At 40.2% G+C, this 21,244-nt stretch overlaps 1 protein-coding gene across 1 annotated transcript in view; it reads right to left on the bottom strand.

The window, feature by feature from the left end:
* The window catches only part of GNG2 (G protein subunit gamma 2), a 218,494-nt gene that overhangs the window by 178,891 nt on the left and 18,359 nt on the right, over positions 1–21,244 (bottom strand). The gene's annotated exons all lie outside the window — the stretch shown is intronic.

The following is a 21,244-nucleotide window of genomic DNA, read 5'->3' as shown; positions in this document are numbered from 1 at the left end:
TTTTCCAGAACGTCATAGAGTTGGAATCATACAGTATGTAGCTTTTTCAGATTGATTTATTTTACTTAGCAATACGCACTTAAGGTGGATTACTCTTAAAAGTGACCAAATATAGTAATGCATGAACTTAGATTTGATCACGATTTCTTAAATGGATATAAAAGACATTCTGGGGACAACTGGGGAATTTGAATATGAACAGGATATTAGAAAATATAAGAGAGTTAGTAATAATTTCTCAGACATGATCATGGTGTTTTGGTTAGGTAGAAAAATGTCCTTAGTCTTAGGAGACGCTGCTGAAGTATTTAACATTAAGTATCATGATGTCTGCACTTACCTTTAAGTGTTACAACATATATATGTGTGTTTGTATGTGGGGCGGGGCGGGGGAGGCTGAGAGAGAAAATGAGACAGAAAATATGGCAAAATATTACAATTACTGAAACTAGAAGGATATGCAGGTACTCAATGTAATATTACTTTGACTTTTGTATTTGTTTGAAATTTACTCCTTAAATATTATACTAAAGACTCTGCTTGTCTTTGGTAAAGTCCCTTTTGGTCAGTTCTACCAGAATCATTAACTGTGTTCCTCAATGTGACTCTAAGTTAAGGAGAGTTCCTCACTTAGTAAGGGTTCGATGCTCAGATAGGACGATTAGAAGAAACACACTGATAGTAGCCCCAAGGATTTCACAGATGTTACATTTTAGTATACTATATAAATCAATCAATGAAAATGTTGAATGAAACTGAGAATTTCTTTGGACATAAATTAAGTTCCCCAATAAAATCTCCTACCTGTACAATTGCTAACCAGTTAGATTTAAAAAGCATCACATAAATGCCCCAAGTCACAATCTGACCCTTTATTTTTCTTCACAGCATTAACCTCACCTGCCATATTATATACTTATTTGCTTACTGTCTCTCTTTTCCCATTAGAATGTAAGCTTCTTGAGGTGTCAATAATCTTAATTCCTAAATTTAACTTTTCAGCAACCACTTTTGATATATCAACCACTATATTACCAATATTTGGGATGGTACCTAGTACATAAATAGCACTCAGTAAGTATATTCGTGGATATTCAGTTGTTTCCAATTTCTCACTATTATAAAATAAGGTAGCAATAATAATTCTTGTACATATGTTCTTAGGCATTTGTGTAAGAGTTTCTCTAACATATCTTCCTAAGAGTTGCATTGCTGGATGAAAGTTATGTACATCTTCAAACTTACTGGATATTGCCAAAGAGTTCTCTAGAGAAAACTAATTTTCACCTCCTATTTCTTTTCCATCATTCATTCTTTCATGTATTTATTCATTCAACAAGCTTTTACTGAGTCCCTACTATATACCAGATACTATCACAGGTACTGAAGATAGAGTAGCAAACAAAACACAGCCTTCAATGAGCTTATGATTTAAGAGTGGTAATCTTCTTTGGAGAAATGTCCATTTAGGTCTCCTGCCCGTTTTTGGATTGGGTTGTTTGTTTTTTTTGATATTGAGCTGCATGGAGCTGCTTGTATACTTTGGATATTAATCCTTTGTCAGTTGCTTCATTTGCAAATATTTTCTCCCATTCTGATAGACATTTCTCCAAAGAAGATATACAGATTGCCAACAAACACATGAAGGGATGCTCAACATCACTAATCATTAGAGAAATGCACATCAAAACTACAATAGGTATCACCTCACACCAGTCAGAATGGCCATCATCAAAAAAATCTACAAACAATAAATGGTGGCGAGGGTGTGGAGAAAAGGGAACCCTCTTGCACTTTTGGTGGGAATGTAAATTGATAGAGCCACTATGGAGAACAGTATGGAGGTTCCTTAAAAAACTAAAAACAGAACTACCATATGACCCAGCAATCCTATTACTGGGCATATACCCTGAGAAAACCATAATTCAAAAGGAGTCATGTACCATAATGTTCATTGCAGCTCTATTTACAATAGTCAGGACAGGGAAGCAACCTAAGTGTCCATCGACAGATGAATGGATAAAGAAGATGTGGCAGGTGGATGGACCTAGAGTCTGTCATACAGAGTGAACTAAGTCAGAAAGAGAAAAACAAATACCATATGCTAACACATATATATGGAATCTAAAAAAAAAAAATGGTTCTGAAGAATCTAGGGGCAGGACAGGAATAAAGACGCAGACATAGGGAATGGACTTGAGGACACGGGGATGGGGAACAGTAAGCTGTGACGAAGTAAGAGAGTGACATGGACATACATACACTACCAAATGTAAAATAGGTAGCTAGTGGGAAGCAGCCGCATAGCACAGGGAGATCAGCTCCGTGCTTTGTGACCACCTAGAGGGGTGGGATAGGGAGGGTGGGAGGGAGACGCAAGAGGGAAGAGATATGGGGATATATGTATTCACAGAGCTGATTCACTTTGTTATATGGCAGGAAGTAACACACCATTGTAAAGCAATTATACTCCAACAAAGATGTTAAAAAAACAAAAAAGAGTGGTAGTTCAGGGAGGAGGAAGACAGACAATAAACAAATATGTATGTCAGGTGGTTACAAGCATGACCAAGGAAGAGAAGGCAGGGTAAGACAGAAAGGGACTAGGAGTACTAGTTTAGGTAGGTTGGTGTAATAATCTTGGCCCCAGGGCCAGAGCCACAGGCCCAAGTTGAGCCACAGATGATTATTCCCAGGCCTTGAAAGCTAATGGAATGTGCTTTCCTGGATTTTATTATTGCTTAGGACATGTGATTCCTTTCTACCTTCTGTTTTCTCCCTTTTGTAGTAAATGTCTATAACCACTACCCTATGCCTGTCCCACCGCTGGATTTTGGAACCAGTTAACTATTCTTGTTTCACCAGTCTACACAGAGAGGAATTTTGTGCCAGGCATGATCGTCCCAGAGTCTCGTCCCAGAGTCTCTCCCGTCCCTTTAGATGATTTAGATGATGAGATATAGGACTTCTGAGCTGATAAAATTTAGATGAGATTTTGGTCTTGAACTGATGATTTAATGGGTTGAGACTTTGGTGAATATTGGAATGAGGTGAATGCAAGTCATCAACATAGTGATAGTATTGAACACCTTGGAACTGATTGAGATCAGCTAAGCAGTGGGTGAGGTAAAGAGGGAAAAATGTCTAGAAACTCAGCCCTGAGATATGCCAACACTAGAGGTCATTAGGAAGAAGAGAAATTGGCAAAAAAAAAAAAAAAAAAAAAAAAAGGAAGAGCCAGTGAAGCAGGAAGAGAAGGAAGAGGAGTATTCTGAAGTAAAAGACAAGGGACCAGTACCTGAACATGTCTCAGGAAAATGATTTTCAAACTGGAATTCTCCCTCTAGCTGATTTATGCATCAAATTTGAGGACAGATAAATCCTCAAAGATTTGCCTGTCTTCCACTCTTTCTCAGGAAGCTATTGGACAATTTGCAAGGGAGTTAACCACGAAAGAGGACAGACAATAGGAAACCCAGGAAAAGGAGATTCATCACAGGAGAGAAGCAGAGGAAGTTCCTAAGATAACAGTGAAGGGAGAAGATGGAAATCTCTGGGAGAAAGCTGTTTTCCATAGGGGAAAATGGAATTGACAGTTATCAGATACACTCGATCAGATTTAATTAGGGAAGTGAAAATACGTGTGTGTATGTGCTCGTGCGTGAGCATTTGGTGTAGGGGAGACAGTGGCATGAGCCAAGTTTTCATCTACTCTATTCTGCTGAAAAGTCAGGAGATAATATTAATTTAATATCAATTTAAAATTGATAAATCAAACAATAGCAATTTAAGAATATTATTCACTTAAATATTGGAAGAGAGAGCTAAAGAGTTAAAAGTGGTTGCCACTGAGAAACAGGAATCAGGAGAGGTGAAGAATGGGGCAATGGGCCTTAGCGTTTTATTTATAAGCCTTTAAGAGCTTATATATATATACGTTATATATATATTAGTAGATATATATTCTTTTTCAGATTCTTTTCCATTAGAGGTTGTTACAAGATATTGAATATGGTTCCCTGTGCTATACAGTAGGTCCTAGTTGTTTATCTATTTTATATATAGTAGTGTGTATATGTTAATCCCAAACTCCTAATTTATCTCTATTAAAAAGCTAATTTAAAAAAGAACGAGGTAAGTATTCTGTAGATCAAGTGAACAAAATTTCTTGAGAATAGTAAAATCAAGTTAGCTGAGGCCCAAGCATTGAATAGTGGGTTCCTCAAAGGGCAGGTTATCAGACATTGGTAAGTGTCGGTCTGGAAGAATAGGAGTAGGGGAAGCCTGAATAAAGTTCAAGAAAGAATGGGAGAAGAGGAAATGGACGTGGCTTGTGTTTTTACAGTTTTAATGGGCTTTGATGCACAGAAGTTTTAATTCCAGTTCAGTCAAACTTACGCATTTCCTTTGCGGTTTGTACTTATTTTGTGTCCTTTTTAAGAAAGCATTCCTACATTTTCTTCCAAAAGTTATTGTCTGTGCTTTCTTATTACTTTAAAGACATAAATTTATTAAAGTGAGAAACTTTATTTTAAAATAAAAAATGATGACACGAACTTTCTTTTCCCACAGTTTTCTAACTTCCTTGGACAAAAGGTCAAATCATTTTTTCTCAAAAAGAGGATAGCAACTAAATATTCCTCTTTGGGGGATGTCTCATGGCATAATTTGAAACAGCCCTCTAGCAAGTTTAAGATATGGAAGTGTTTGTTGTGTTTTTATGGGGAGATGGTTCCCTTGAAGGAAAGAACAAGAAAGTATATCAGTATAGATTATCAAAAATCTTTACCCATGGAACTACTAAATTGTAACGTAGTGTTGCAGAACTCAGTATGGTTGCTTTACCCCTTGCTACTTGAAGTGTGGTCCATGAACCAGGAGGTCAGCCTCGCCTGGGAGTTTGTTAGAAACACAGAATCTCAGGCCCCACCTCCAACCTGCTGAATTAGAGTCTGCATGTTTTTTTAAATAAATTTATTTATCTTTTTATTTTTGGCTGTGTTGGGTCTTCATTGCTGCACACAGGCTTTCTCTAGTTGCGGTGAGCGGGGGCTGGTGGGTTCTCTTGTTGCAGAGCATGGGCTCTAGGTGCACGGGCTTCAGTAGTTGTGGCACATGGGCTCAGTAGTTGTGGCTCGCGGGCTCTAGAGCTCAGGCTCAGTAGTTGTGGCACACAGGCTTGGTTGCTCCGCGGCATGTGGGATCTTCCCAGACCAGGGCTCGAACCCGTGTCCCCTGCATTGTCAGATGGATTCTTAACCACTGCACCACCAGAGAAGTCCCAGACTTTACATTTTAACAAGCACTCCAAGTGACTCCTATGCTCGTGGAAGCTTGAGAAGTGTGGTCTTAAACCATGAGATATAGAAGTGTACAAAGATATATCTCCAATAATTTTCTTCTTCTGAGTGTGGTGGTTCTCAAACTTTCCTGCATGTTGAAATCACCTGGAGAGCTTTAAACACTACTGGTGCCTGAGTCCCACTCCCAGAAATTCTGATGTGATTGGTCTGGAGTACAGTCTGGACACTGAAATTTTTTAAAGCTCCCCAGGTGAGTCTAGCGTGCACACAAAGTTGAGAAGCATAGCCCCTGAGAACCTGTAATTTAGAAATGCTTTTGGCTGCAAGTAATAGCAAGCCCAAGCAGTGGTGGCTTAAGCCAGTGGTTCTCAGACTTTGTTGCACATTAGAGTCACTTGAGGAGATATAAAAATCCTGATGCCCAGGCTGCACCCCAAAAGATGCTGACTTAATTGTCCTGGGTACAGTCTGGTGGTAGATATTGTCAGGCTGGTTGGGTAGCTTGGTCAAGTTAACTAGTACCCAGCTCTCTCTCCCCTCTCTCTTCCATTGAATAGAATTGTAGATGGGACTTGCCAGCCCTCTTTGTAGCCTGGGTAGCCACATGCCTGTGTTCTTGCCAATGGAATGTGAGCAGAAGCATGTGTCACTTCTGGGCCGGCACCATACAACTTCCTAGATGTGCCCCTCCATACTCATCCTCCTCCCTCCTGGTTGGAAAGGTCATGCCCAGAATAACCTTGGAAGGCATGTGTTGAAGATGGCTCTTACCAAGGGTTCCTACATGGAGATAGGAAGAGCCACCCACCCACCTGACACTCCCAACAGGGACTGTTCCGTGAAAGAGACACAGTCATCAGAGTCTTTGCATTATGTAGGCATTTTAGCTATTTACCAAAATCAGACATCATCTTTTCTTATCGTTGTAATACCCAAGTCAGGCAAGTATCACTATGCCCATTTTACATATGAGAAAGCTAAGACATAGTCACATAGCTAGAAGGTGGCAGAGAATAGGCTTCAAACCAAGTTTTTGTTAAACAAAACCCAGGCTCTCAATTGCATACCATATATTTTCCCATAGATTTCTAAAAGCAAGAACAGGGCTTCCCTGGTGGCGCAGTGGTTGAGAATCCGTCTGCCGATGCAGGGGACACGGGTCCGTGCCCCGGTCCGGGAAGATCCCACGTGCCGTGGAGCGGCCGGGCCCGTGAGCCATGGCCGCTGAGCCTGCGCGTCCGGAGCCTGTGCTCCACAACGGGAGAGGCCACAACAGTGAGAGGCCCACATACCACAAAAAAAATAAAATAAAAATAAAAGCAAGAACATTTAGAATCAGAAAAAATGAAGTCGATAGAGTCTGTAGTTAAAGCAGAAAACATCTGTGCTTTAAACACTGAATGACTGATTCTGCATTTGGTGACTTGTTGCTCAGTAATTTTTTTTTTTTTTTTTTTTTTTTTTTTGTGGTATGCGGGCCTCTCACTGCTGTGGCCTCTCCCGTTGCGGAGCACAGGCTCCGGATGCGCAGGCTCAGCGGCCATGGCTCACGGGCCTAGCCGCTCCACGGCATATGGGATCTTCCGGGACTGGGGCACAAACCCGTGTCCCCTGCATCGGCAGGCGGATTCTCAACCACTGCGCCACCAGGGAAGCCCCCTGCTCAGTAATTTTTAACTGCATATTTTTGGCTCACCTATCCCATCCCCCTGGCTGCTTCTTTTTCACATGTGTTCTATATGTTCCCATGTCTGTTCTATATGCTGCCACTGTGTTAGTCTCCCTAAAAAATGACCTTCTCATGTCACCTCATTTCACGTCCATCTTCAGAACCCACCAGCCAAAGTTCAAATTCCTCATCTAGTCCTAACCATACTCCTCCTACATAGGTACTCTGCTCCAGCCACATTTGCCTATCTCACTTTACCAATTCACAAATTTTCATGGGAAGAAGGAACTTTAAGGTCAGGTAATTCAATGACCATCTGCATCAGCTAACTATTGCTGTGTAACAAACCTAAAACTTAGTGCCTTAAAACAATGATTTCTTATTTCTCACCATTCTGTGAGTTGACCGTGTGGCTCTTCTGTTGGTCTCACTTGTGTTCACTCACATGACTCCATTTGGCTGGCAGTGAAGTTGGACTGGAAGTTCCTTAAGGCCTCTCTCACATGACTAGGGGCTGGGTGCTGTCAGCTAGGGCACCTCCAGGCTCCTCCATGTGGTCCCCATCCAAGAGATGTCTCATCCTCCAGGCTCCTCCATGTGGCCTCTACAACAGGATAATCTGGACTTCCTTATATCTGGCTTCCAACTGGAGAAAGGCAGAAACTACTGGACCTTTCCAAACTTAGGCCTGTATCCTACACAATGTCACTTCAGCTATATTCTATTGGTCAAAGCAAGTCATGGGGCAGATGGACTCCATCTCCTGAAGGGAAGAGTGGCAAAGAATCTGCAGCTATCTTCAATTCACTGTGCAGCCTCATTCCTTCTACATACCTCCTCCCCTTATCCTCCCCACCTCTACCCAATATTCCTTCTCAGCACAGCCACATTACAGTGTTTCAGGAGTGGGCCCCAGGGCTGGACTTGCCTATGTTTGAATCCCAACTCTACCACCTACCTACTCTGTGAGCTTGAGTAAGTTACCACACCTCTCTGTGCCTCAATTTGTTCAACCATAAATTTGGGAGGTAGGGTTGGGTGTGGATATAAATCCTACATTTAGGGCTGTTGTGAGAATTAAATGAGTGAATACAAAGTGCTAGAACAGTGCCTGGCTTTGGTAAGTGCTTCATAAATGTTATCTATTGCTAGTAGTTGGTTGATCTAATTTTTCTTAGTTGGTGCAGAACACAAAGGGGTCAGGCTGGGCCTGGGGTTTAGGCTCCAGGGCAGAGGGTGCTAGAGGAAGGGATATATACAATCCCTGAGGCACCATCCTTGCACCAAAATGCCTTGACTTAGTTGATTATGTGAGGAGTATTTTAGGCAGAGGAGGGCGTCTATGTGCTTCTTTCTCAGCTTCTGAAAGTGTTCCCCTAAGATAGAACCCCTATGTCTGTAAAGCTGAATCACACATCTAATGCCCTAAAAATTAACCTCAAAATCATCTAAAGTTCAGCTTTCCTGGTTTAATAGTGCTTCAACTTCATCCTAGCAAACTTTGGACACCCCCAGTACTTAAATACCTTGTTTTTCACAAGGGCACTTTTCAGATCCAAAGGAGAAGCCTACAGCAGAAGCTTGTCTGCAGGATTTGGGATACTGGCAATTCTGATCTTGGCACACAGCACACTCAGCCCTGAGTAGCCATGATTTATAGCAGCAGAGTCTGGGCAGGAAACCCAGCAGCTCCCACTACACATGACAGAACACAGAGCCCAAAGCACACAGACCATGTGGCGAGGGGAGTGGGGCAGAGCTAGGGGAAGGAACTGGGAACCCAGGGCAGACCTCTGTGGGCATTGCTAGCCCCTCTCTGACCATCAGTCGTATTCTGTGCCTGTGAGTCTTATTTTTCCATTCCCATTCTTTCGCAAACAGGTTAATCATTGCTCTTACTAAGAGAGAGAGGAGGGGGAAAAAATGATTTAAACACTCAGAGGCTGAGGGTAATCATACTAATGCATTAGTTTAGATGTTATTTCAGGACAAGATTGCTATTAGTCTGCCATAATTCATCTGAAAGTTCTGTAATAAGCCTTCCTGCCATTATTATTTGTTTTACAGCACAAAATATGCAAAGTGTAGTCTGAGAGATGAAAATCATATATAGAGCTTAGGCCTAAAATTCTGAAATAAATTTATTTTGCGTCCTTATTGTCTTCAAGCTATATTTTTGAAGCATCAAGTATGGATATAGCACTGTGCTAGGCACTGGGAGGGGTGGGATACAGGAAAAGAGAATTAGATGTTTATTGAGTCCATAACTCTGGTCAGGCACCCTGACAATATTGGATTTCTAATGGGCCCTGGAAATCATAGGCTGTCCTCAATAGCTTATAATGTAGAAGTGGAGATGGCATGCACATACATGAATGGTAACATATTCATGTTACTCGTATTTCTTTCCAGCTTTATAGAAACATAATTAACAAATGAAAAACTGTATGTATTTAAGGTCTACAACATGATGTTTTGACATATGTATACATTTCGAAATGTTTACTATAATCAAGCTAATTGACCTATCCATCACTTCATAGTTACTTTTTTTTTTTGGTAAGAATGATTAAAATCTACTCTCAGCAAATTTCCAGTATACAATACACTATTGTTAACTATAGTCGTGATGCTATACATTAGCTTTCTATAACTCTTTCATCCTGCATATCTGAAACTTTCTATCCTTTGACCAACATTTTCCCATATTCTCCATCCCTCAGTCCCTGGAAACCACCATTCTACTCTGCTTCTAAGAGTTTGACTTCTTTAGATTCTACATATAAGTGACATCATACAGTATTTGTCTTTCTGTGTCTGGCCTATTTCACTTAGCATAATGTCCACCAGGTTCATCCATGTTGTCACAAATGACAAGTGTTCCTTCTTTTTAAAGGCTGAATAATATTAGAGCATATATATACACACACACAACATTTTCTTTATCCATTCTTCCGTTGATAGTTACGTAGGCTGTTCCCATATCTTGGCATACTGAATAATGCAATGTAATGGAAGTGCAGATATCTCTTCAAAATACTGATTTCATTTCCTTTGGATATATACCCAGAAGTGAAATTGCCGAATCTATGGCAGTTCTATTTTTAACTTTTTGAGGAACCTCCATACTGTTTTCCATAATGGCTGTACAAATGTACATTCCTACCAACAGTGCACAAAGGTTCCCTTTTCTCAACATCCTCAGTACTTATCTTTTGCCTTGTTGATAATAGCTATCCTAACGTGTGAGGTGATATCTCATAATTTTAATTTGCATATCCCTGTTGATTAGCTATGTTGAGTAGTTTTCATGTACCTGTTGTCCATTTGCATGACTTCTTTTGAGAAATGTCTATCCAGGTCGTTTAACCATTTTTAAATCAGGTTATCTATTTTCTTGCTTTGAGTTGAGTTCCTTATATATTTTGGATATTAACTCCTCAGCAGGTACAGTTTGCAAATATTTTCTACAGTTTGCAAATATTTTCTCCCATTTCGTAGGTTTTCTCTTCATTCTGTTGATTATTTCCTTTGCTGTGTAGAAGCTTTTTAGTTTGATGCACTCCGATTTGTCTATTTTTGCTTTTGTTGCCTTTGCTTTTGGGATAATATCCAAAAAAAATAATTGGCCAGACCAATGTCAAGAAGTTTTTTCCTTATGTTTTCTCCTAGTAGTTTTAGGTCTTGTGTTTAGGTCTTTAATCCATTTTGAGTTGACTTTTGCATATGGTGTAAGATAAGGGTACGGTTTCATTCTTCTCTATGTGGATATCCAGTTTTCCCAACACCATTTGTTGAAAAGATCATCCTTTCCCAATTGTGTATTCTTGGCACCTTTGTCAAAAATCAGTCAACTGTATATACATGGATTTATTTCTGTGCTCCCTATTCTGTTTCAGGGGTCTAAATATCTGCTGTTATGCCTGTACCATACTGTTTTGATTACTATAGCTTTGTAGTATGTTTTGAAACCAGGGCATAGGATGCCTCCAGCTTTGTTCTTCCTGCTCAGGATTGCTTTGGTTTAAGGCAAGAGATTAACATAAAGAAATACTTTAAGACTAACTGAATATGGATTGTAAGCATGAGCTCCTGTGGTCATGGGAGACTTTCTCAAGGAGCAGCACCATGCCCTTCAACCTCTAGATTATTAATCTAGAGGTTGAAGAACATGAACTCAGAGTCTGGATTCAGGGTCTGCCTTTCCCATGTACCAGCCGTGTGAATCTAGCCAAGCTATTTTGCTCCTCTGTGTTTTGGTTTCTTCATCCGCAAAATGGACATGAGTTACATCTACCTCACAGGGTGCTTGTGAAAATTAAATGAAGATAAAATACTGAGACTAACCATATCATTAGTATCATCCAAGTGCTGGTTATTAATATTTTTTTTAAATTGTTTTGATGGGCAGAGGAGAAGGAGGTGCAATAATGTCAGTCTCATGGTAGAGGATGACATAAGCCATCTGCTATAGGACAAGAGTAATTAGCACAGTGTTGGCACGGCCTCTCTCACTCTCCATCCTTTCGCTTGCTTGGCTCTTAGAGTCAGAGTGTGGGAAACAGAAATGGAGGGGACACGGGATTTACTCTAGTCAATCTCATGTATTCTCTTTGACATTTTTCAAGTGGTTGCATAGGGATTGCATGGCTTTTCAGCTACTTTTGCCCTCTGACTGCTCTTTGTTTCGATGTACCATGAGACAGAGACTGGCAAGAGGGGCTTCTGGTCATTTCCTCCTAATCTGAAGTGATCCAGCCACATCTGAACCCTTGGGGCACTTTGTCTGAACTACTTTTTTTGTGTTTTAACCCGTGCCTAGTGTGTTTACTTTTGCACATGTCACACGACCCTGATGAACCCCATGAGGGTTAAGGCTGGGCCTTACTTGCTTTGTATTCTGACTACAGTGCTTTAAACAGAATAGCTGCTATAAGTATTGCTGAAATAAGGAAAGGGTATTTTCTAGGGTGTGTGATAAGCCCACTACTTGAAAAAAGGATTCCAACCTTAAATAGTGGAGGTTTTAAGAATTTCATAATCCCAATCTTGAACAAGATTTCTGTTCATTCCAGGAACTGGAAGGGCATCTTCAATTTGAAGGTAAAATGTGACCACTTGTTTTCATGTCAGATACTGGCATCAGAGAGAAAAGCCTTGGCCAGCCTTGGGCATGGAACAACATCACCATGCTGGTTCCCTCCTGAAATACAGCACTTTATCAATAATGTGTCGGAGCTGGGGCTGTAATGCTATGAATGAAATTTGCATCCTTGTCAGATAGCTGTGAGCATAATTTGAAGGCAGGAACAGATATTTTAAGATCAATTGCACTTTCAGCCAATGATGCTAAGAAACCTCTTCACTGTACAATATTTAAAAGGAAACTCATCATCCATATTGCAGTTTAGAAAATAATCACAGGAGAGGAAAATATCCAGATACATTTTGGTTTTCAGCTATCTCTTCCAGTGGTATCACTGTATAAGAAATTCTTATAATTCAAAATAGAAGTTTAGAGAAGTAGTTGGATATTTACCGCATTTAATTCACTCCTTCCCACTAAGCCCCAGGCCAGTGGGGATTAATACATGAGAAGGCAAGTTTCAGTGAGGTCAATTGAAAGGATTTCAGAGAAATAAGAGGTACAAGGTAAATACCATAAACAAAGCAGAGTGTGACTTATTTGTTAAATGCTGTTTTGAGGCTGGAGGCTACAAAATAGCTGTTTTCAATCCTGGCTGTACAGTAGAGTCATTATTTTTTTTTCTGTTTGTTTTTATTTTTACTTTTTATTGAAATATGACATATGTTCCATGAAGTGTACTAATCTTAAGTGGAAAGCTTAATGAATTTTTACAAGGGCACCTACCTGTGTACACCATCAGATAGGATATAGAACATTTCTAGCACCCTAGAAGCCTCCCTAGGGGTAATCACTCTCCTGACTTCTATCACCATGGACAAATTTTGCCCATTCTCAAACTTCATATAAATAAGATCATGCAATATACATTCTTATGCACTTTTTTTTTTACTGAATATACTGTCTATGTGATTCATCAATGGTATATATACTTATATGTTGTATGTATATTATATATGCTGTTTAGTGTTCTAATATATGAATATATCACAGTTTATTTATTCTACTATTTGACTTCTTTTCAGGGTTAAAGCAAATGGATCTGTTTATACATGCATGGAATATCTCTGGAAAAAATTTAACAGTTCCTCTGGGAAGGGAAACTGAGTGACTACAGGGCAAGAATGAGACAGAAATTCACTGTCTACATACAACTCTTTGTAGATCTTGATTTTGTACAATGTATTTTCTATATATAATACATATAAATTAAACATTTATTTAAAATTAAGCTCTTCGGGACTTCTTTGGTGGCACAGTGGTTAAGAATCCACCTGCCAATGCAGGGGACACAGGTTTGAGCCCTGGTCCAGGAAGATCCCACATGCTGCAGAGCAACTAAGCCCATGTGCCACAACTACTGAGCCTGCGCACTAGAGCCTGAGTCACAACTACTGAGCCCACATGCCACAACTACTGAAGCCCATGCACCTAGAACCCACGCTCCACAGCAAGAGAAGCCACCATAATGAGAAGCCTGCGCACCACAACGAAGAGTAGCCCCCACTCGCCTCAACTAGAGAAAGCCTGCATGCAGCAATGAAGACCCAACGCAGCCAAAAATAAATAAATAAATGAATAAATGAATAACTAAATAAATATTTTTTAAAATAACAATAAAAAAATAAAATTTAATTAAGTCTTTCTTACTTAAATATAAAACATGATACCATAAAACTCCTAGAAGAGAACATAGGCAAAACATTCTCTGACATAAATCATACCAATGTTTTCTTAGAACAGTCTACCAAGGCAATAGAAATAAAAGCAAAAATAAACAAATGGGACCTAATCAAACTTATAAAGTTTTGCACAGCAAAGGAAACCATAAACAAGACAAAAAGACAACCTATGGACTGGGAGAAGATATTTGGAAATGATGAGACCGACAAGGGTTTAATTTCCAAAATATACAGACAGTGCATACAACCCAATAACAACAACAACAACAAAAACCCCGAAACAAACAACCCAATCAAAAATTGGGCATAAGACCTAGATAGACATTTCTCCAAAGAAGACATACAGATGGCCAATAGGCAAATGAAAAGATGCTCAACGTCACAAATTATTAGAGAAATGCAAATCAAAACTACAATGAGGTGCCACCTCACACAGGTCAGAATGGCCATCATTAAAAAGTCTACAAATAACAAATGCTGGAGAAGGTGTGGAGAAAAGGGAACCCTCCTACGCTATTGGTGAGAATGTAAATTGGTGTAGCCACTATGAAGAACAGTATGGAGGTTCCTCAAAAAACTAAAAATAGAGTTGCCAGGTGATCCAGCAATCCCACTCCTGGGCATATATCTAGAGAAAACTATAATTCAAAAAGATACACGTACCCCTGTGTTCACAGCAGCACTATTTACAATAGCCAAGACATGGAAACAACCTAAATGTCCATAGACAGATGAATGGATAAAGAAGATGTGGTATATATATATACAATGGAATATTACTCAGCCATAAAAAAGAATTAAAGAATGCCATTTGCCACTACATGGAAGGACCCAGAGATTATCATACTAAACAAAGAAAGTTAGAAAGAGAAAGACAAACACCACATGATATTGCTTATATGTGGAATCTAAAATATGACACAAATGGATTTATCTATGAAACAGACACAGACTCACAGACAGAGAGACAGACTTGTGGTTGCCAAGGGGAAAGGGGAGTGGGGGAGGGTTGGATCAGGAGTTTGGGACTAGCAGATGCAAATTATTGTATATAGAATGGATAAACAACAAGGTCCTATTGAATAGCACAGGGAACTATATTAAATATCCTGTAATAAACCATAATGGAAAAGAATATGAAAAAGAATATCTATACCTGTATCACTTTGCTGTACACTAGAAGCTAACACAACATTGTAAGTCAAGTATACTTCAAAAAAAAAAAAAAAACTAAAAAAAATTTAAGTGTTTCTTGTGTCTTGACTCTGGAAATTCATTCAACTATTGACGGACACTTGGATTGCTTCCAGTTTTGGTCTATTATGAAAAAAGCTTCTGAGAATAACCTTGTACATGTCTTTTGGTGCCAAATTCTCTTGGGCACATACCTAAGAGTAGAATTGCTGGGTCATAAGGAAAGTATATATTTAGCTTTAGTAGATACTGTCCAACATTTTCCAAGATGGCTATATTAATTTATATTCCTACCAGCAGTGTATGAGAGTTCCAGTTGCTCTATGTCTTCTCCAGCAGTTGGTATTATCCAATTAAAAAAATTATAGCTTAGGGATCATTATAAGGTACCATTCCCCAGAGAGCCTTGTGTGATTCTTCTGAGGCAAGACTCATGCATTGGTACTTTTGGAAGTTCTCCCAGCTTATTCCAATGTTCAGCCAGGGCTGAGAACCACACACTAGAATGATGTCCTAAGGTGGCTGGATTTCAGAATCAGCTGGAGAAATTTAAAAGGTGTAGGTTCTTGGGTCTTACCCCAGACCTACTGAATCAGATTTTCCAAAGGAGAACCTATGATTTTAACTAGTTCCTGGAGGTGATTTGGATGCAACTAGCCTTAAGTTAGGAAACCACAGATTTAAGACATGTTTATTAAAAATTTTAGCAACCATTTTTTTCCAATTGAAAAAGTAAAAAGCAAACAAAAAGTAAAAACAGTTCATTTATATAGACAATGGAAAGTAGGTCTTTCTTTCCTAACTTAGACTCCCAGTGATTCTCCATAGAGGCAACTGTATTGTTGAGTTTCATGTTTTGTGTGTATCATTCTAAAAATTTTCTGAACATATTGTATTTGTTAGGACCATTTATGTTGCAAGTGGTCAAAAACTCTTTGCATACTGGCTTAAATTTTAAAAAGAAAACTTGGAGATAAATGCTGTGTATAACTGAATAGTCCAAATTTAGCCCTGGCTTCAGGTACAGTAAGATCCAGAGACTCAAACTCTCAGTCTTGGTTTTTCACACGTTTTGGCTTTTTCTTTATCATCATGCCCATTCCCTTCATGGCAGCAAAATGGCTACAGCAGTTTTTGGCCTCAGAACTTCACTTCTATTCTGAATGGTCAACATATATCCTCGTAATCCCCCACTTAAGACTCATGAACAACTCTAAAATTGGAAGATTTGTATAAGCAATCCTAAAAATGGTTTCCTTCCTATTTCTATTTACCATTTGTGGCTGGTATAATAGATATTGTCTAAAACTAGAGCAAAAGTTTTATTAGTTTAAATGGATTAGTAAACAGTTTTTGGAGGGTGGTAACAATATTGGAAACTCGTGTATACCACAAACTTCCTTATATACACTTTATATTACCTGCCCATTTTTGTATCATAATGCTTTTGACAGACATAACTTATTCCAGCTGACTCTACCACTACAATTATTACTGTTAACTATTATTATAAATTTGTAGCTTTTTTCTACCTTAACAGTGGGAATCCTCTTTTTTATCTTTTCAAACACTAATCTAGAGCTTTCCAAAAGTATTCTTGCTTTCTGATAGTTTCAAAATGTTTTCAGCCTATCTTGCTTTCCTTCTTAGACAGGTTCCAACATCCTCCAAGGAACTCTGGCTCCTTTTAGTGGAAAAAAATGAGATGGGTCAGAAGGTGGAGTCAATGCTGCACTCTGGATGTGACTTCGACTTTGGCTGCAGGAGTGACAGCACCAAAGCAGCAACATACCATAGAGCATGGTTCTCAACGTGGGTGAATTTGTCCCCCAGGAGGCTTTTATCCAGGGACATTTTTACTTGTCATGACTTGACTGGCGCTGGGGGTGTTTACTACTGGCATCTAATGCATAGAGGCCAGGGATGCTGCCAAATATCCTCCAATACAGAGAACAGCCACCTCCACAGAGAATTATCTGGCTCCAAATGTCAATAGCGTTGAGGCTGAGAAACTTTGCCTAGAGCATTAGCTCATGTTGATGCTTTCAATGTACCTGATCTTGTTCCTTCCCTTTGTTTTTATAATATTTTGTTACATACACAGGTAACTTTCCAACCCTTTTGTATATACTTATACGTACATATACATGATTTGTATATATTCCTATCAAATTTGACATTTTATGTTACATGGTATCACACCAAATCCTATATTTGAATTACAGTGCTGATGGCTTCATTTTAGGTTTTAGGGTGACTAATATGATTTACAAACAGAATACATAGTGGAAACTTCATGGGAAAGTGTGGGGGTCATGCTTTTCTTTTTCCCTCCTTCACCCTTCCTTCTTGACCCTCAGTTCAGATGTCCAGAAATTAAATCCAAAGAGTGCAGAGTCTATGATCTACTGGTTGGTACTAGCCAAGAGTAGCACCAGCTGTCAGAAAAGGAAAACAAAACCCAACCTCTACCGCCCACCCTCCCGGGGCACCACGGTAATCTTTAGGGCTGGCAGCCCTAGAATGACAAGAAGAGCCCCTGTTATGGAACCCATTTTTATATTTTCCTGTTAATAGTGCTATTTTTTCATTCCCTCCTTATTTTTCAAACTTTTTTGAAATATACTATACATACAGGAGAGTGCGCATAAGTGTGCAACTCGATGAACTTTAAAAACCTGATTACATCTATGCAGCTAGCACCTAGACTGAGACCATGACTAACAACGAGAAATCCCCTTGCATTCCCTTTCAGTCTCTACCCCACAACCCCAAGCAAGAGTCCAGTAACTTCTAACAGCATAGATAAGTTTTACCAATTTTTATAGTTTCAATAAATGCAATTAATTTTCCATCCACTGACCCCCTGCTTCCTGCTCCTTGTCTACACATCCCACTTGCCTTGAGCCCAGTCTCTCTCTCCCACTGTAAAATCCCATTGCCGTGGTCCCATACCCTCACGATGGTCCTGAATAAAGTCTACCTTACCATCTTTAACAAGTGTCATTAGATATTATTTTCATTAACATTGACACTCGAAAATCAGTTTGAATCAAGTGTAACTAGGAACTCAAGTTACAGTCTTTCGGTATATTTTTTGGGGAAAGTCCTAAACATAACTGTATTGATTATTGAAGATCCCACTCACTGTTAAATGGTTTGGAAAGCACCTGCCCTACCATAAGTGAATATGATAGCCTCAGCTAAGTAAGATGGAGCATGGATTAACATGTTCCTAAAAAGATCACAGAATTGACACATTGCAAGTCATAGCAATAATGGGAATTTACCAGCTCTGAGTTTTGACTGGAAATCTCATTTCTATAAAAGCAAAACATATGATATATTTTTGACCTTGTCTTGGTGATAATTGCATTTTGCAGAGGAAGAGGAAGAAACAAAAAGAACTTTCCTCCTAGATTTAATTCTGACCTCCCAGGAAGAAGTGGTTATTGAAGCAGGAATACAGGAACCTAGAGGGCTTGGAATCAGGGAGTGTCTTTCACATGGAGGATTAAAATGCCAAAGAAAAGCAATTCTGGAGAGGCTCTGACATGAATCCTAAATGTCAGTGTACAGCTCTCAGAAGCTCAGAGGAAAGTGTAGTCTAGTCCCATAACCAGACAGTCAGAAAGAGAAAACGGTATAAGAGGATGACAGGATCTCAAAAATAAAATTCTACGGATATAAGAGTGTGGCTCGGGCTTCCCTGGTGGCGCAGTGGTTGCGCGTCCGCCTGCCGATGCAGAGGAACCGGGTTCGCGCCCCGGTCTGGGAGGATCCCGCATGCCGCGGAGCGGCTGGGCCCGCGAGCCGTGGCCTCTGAGCCTGCGCGTCCGGAGCCTGTGCTCCGCAATGGGAGAGGCCACAGCAGAGGGAGGCCCGCATACCACAAAAAAAAAAAAAAAAAAAAAAAAAGAGTGTGGCTCTTGATGAGAAGTGAAAGGGATTGGCCTCCAAAAACACCAGTGTGCCTGCACAGAGAGCAGTTTGATGAGATTAACATATCAAAGGGCAAAAGATGGAAGAAGCGTACAGCTGATGATCTGTGAACGCCTCTTTGTTTCAGGTACTATCTAGAGGGGAGCAACCCAAGTCACTGCCTTCCATATACTTACATTTCTGGGGAGGAAGTGTAATAAATAAACAAGCCAATAAATAAACAATAAACCTGTAAATATATAAAGGATGACAGGTAAGTACAATAATGTTATGTGTGTGCACTAAAACTATTGAAATTGACAATATTCTACGATTTTTGACCTACAAGAAGGGCAGTTTCATATAGTGCCATCTGCAGTACTGTTGGTAGGGTGAGATTCTACATAAGGTTGTGAGAAAAGGCCTCTCAGAGAAGCTGACATATAAGTAGAAACCCGGACACAGTGAGGCAACGAGCCATGTAAAAACCATGGGAAGAGTGTTCCAGAAAGTTATAACGGAAAAGCAAATTACAAGATTTTGAGGTTATAAGGGAAGTTATAAGGGAAAAGCAAGTTACAAGATTTTGAGGCATGCTGGGTCTGTGTCAGGAACATCCAGAGGCCCAGTGTGGATCCAATAGAGGTGTGGAGGCAAAGAACAGTAAGAGGTAAGATGTCAGAGGCAGCCAGAGACAGAGACAATTCACATAGGGTCTTATATGACCTACAGGTCGTGACAAAGACTTTGAGTTGTATTCTGGGAATAAAATGAGAAGCCCTTAGAAGTATGAGAGCAGAGGTGGTATGATCTGAATACTATTTTTTAAAGATCCATCTTGGGAACCCTATGGAGATTAGCCTATAGAGGGGCAAGCATGGAAGCAGAGTGACCAGTTAGAAGGCCATTGCAGGAATCCAGGAAGGAGCCGATGGCCACAGGGCAAGGTTGTGAGCGGTGAAGGTGGCAAGAAGGGGAAGTGGTAGGCTTTAGGATGTATTTTGAAAGTAAAAGTGGCAGGATTTGCAGATTGAATTCGACCTGACAGTTGAGAGTGAGGAGTGAAAGATTACAACAAGACTTTTGGCCTGAGCTACTGGATAAATGATGGAACCGTTTACTGAACTAGAAAAGAAAGAAGGTGAACATTTACTTGGGTGGAAAAAATAAAGAGTTTGGTTTTAGGTATGTTCAATGCAACATTCTTCTCAGACAACCAATCTGAGATGCTATATAGGCAGTTGGATAAACAAATTTAGAGTTTTGGGGAAAGGGCAAGACTGGAGATATATATCTGGAAGTTATTAGCCTATAGATTTATTTAATGCACGGGCCTAGTAGAAATCACCTAGGGAATGAATGTAAATAGACCGGAGAAGAGGTCTAAGAGTGCCGGGGGACCCCAACCATTTAGAGGCTGTGAAGAAGGGGATCCCTCACAGAAGCCACAGTCCTATTTGGAAGAAGGTCTTCTCAGAAGGTATAGGGAAGCTAGAGAAACATCCACAGGAGAATCCTCAGGCTGTGACAGTTCAAAAAAATACGAGGGCTTGACTCCAGAGAACCACTCCCTCCAGTGAGATAAACCCCTGTGCTACCTGCACCTCTCCCCAATCACAAGTGACAAAAGTCAGTTCTACACACCAAACATAAGCAAGTCTGTCAGCCCAGATATTTCAGGTATAAAAAACCCTCTTGCCATTCCCATGGGCACAACAATTATAACTAACAAATACTCATCAAAATGCAGGTCACCTTCTGGAAGTTTTTCAGAAAGCAGCTTCCTGCCTAGGGTGTAAAAGGTCTGGGTATAAGGAAACCCAGTGGGCAAATTCCCAGACAAGTATTGGCAAAAATACTAAAAGACAAATGATTAAATTAATTAGAAGACTAAACAGGGGGAAACACAGGAGATTTCATCTAGAGTGTCAAAGATGAAGTAAATTGCAAATAAAGAGCCATTCCGGGCAGTGCTGTTTGGAGACCACCTCTAGACTACTGTTATAAACCCACAGAAAAGCCCTCTGGGAGAGACCAGATCTCTGTCACCCAGGGCAATTAAGTGTGTCACCAGGACTTGCCCCTCTGGCTACAGAGCTGGGTAGGGGGATCTATCTGCCCATCGCAACCTCCCTCAGATACCCAGAAGAATAATAGACCCCCAGCAAGAGAGGGCCCAGTTAGGTGCACCAATCAAAACTGCTTCTTGGGCTTCCCTGGTGGCGCAGTGGTTGAGAGCCCGCCTGCCGATGCAGGGGACGCGGGTTCGTGCCCCGGTCCGGGAAGATCCCACGTGCCGCGGAGCGGCTGGGCCCGTGAGCCACGGCCG

This window comes from Physeter macrocephalus, chromosome 11 (assembly GCF_002837175.3).
Source record: "Physeter macrocephalus isolate SW-GA chromosome 11, ASM283717v5, whole genome shotgun sequence".
NCBI lineage: Eukaryota > Metazoa > Chordata > Mammalia > Artiodactyla > Physeteridae > Physeter > Physeter macrocephalus.
This window is presented reverse-complemented; position numbering and strand designations above follow the sequence as displayed.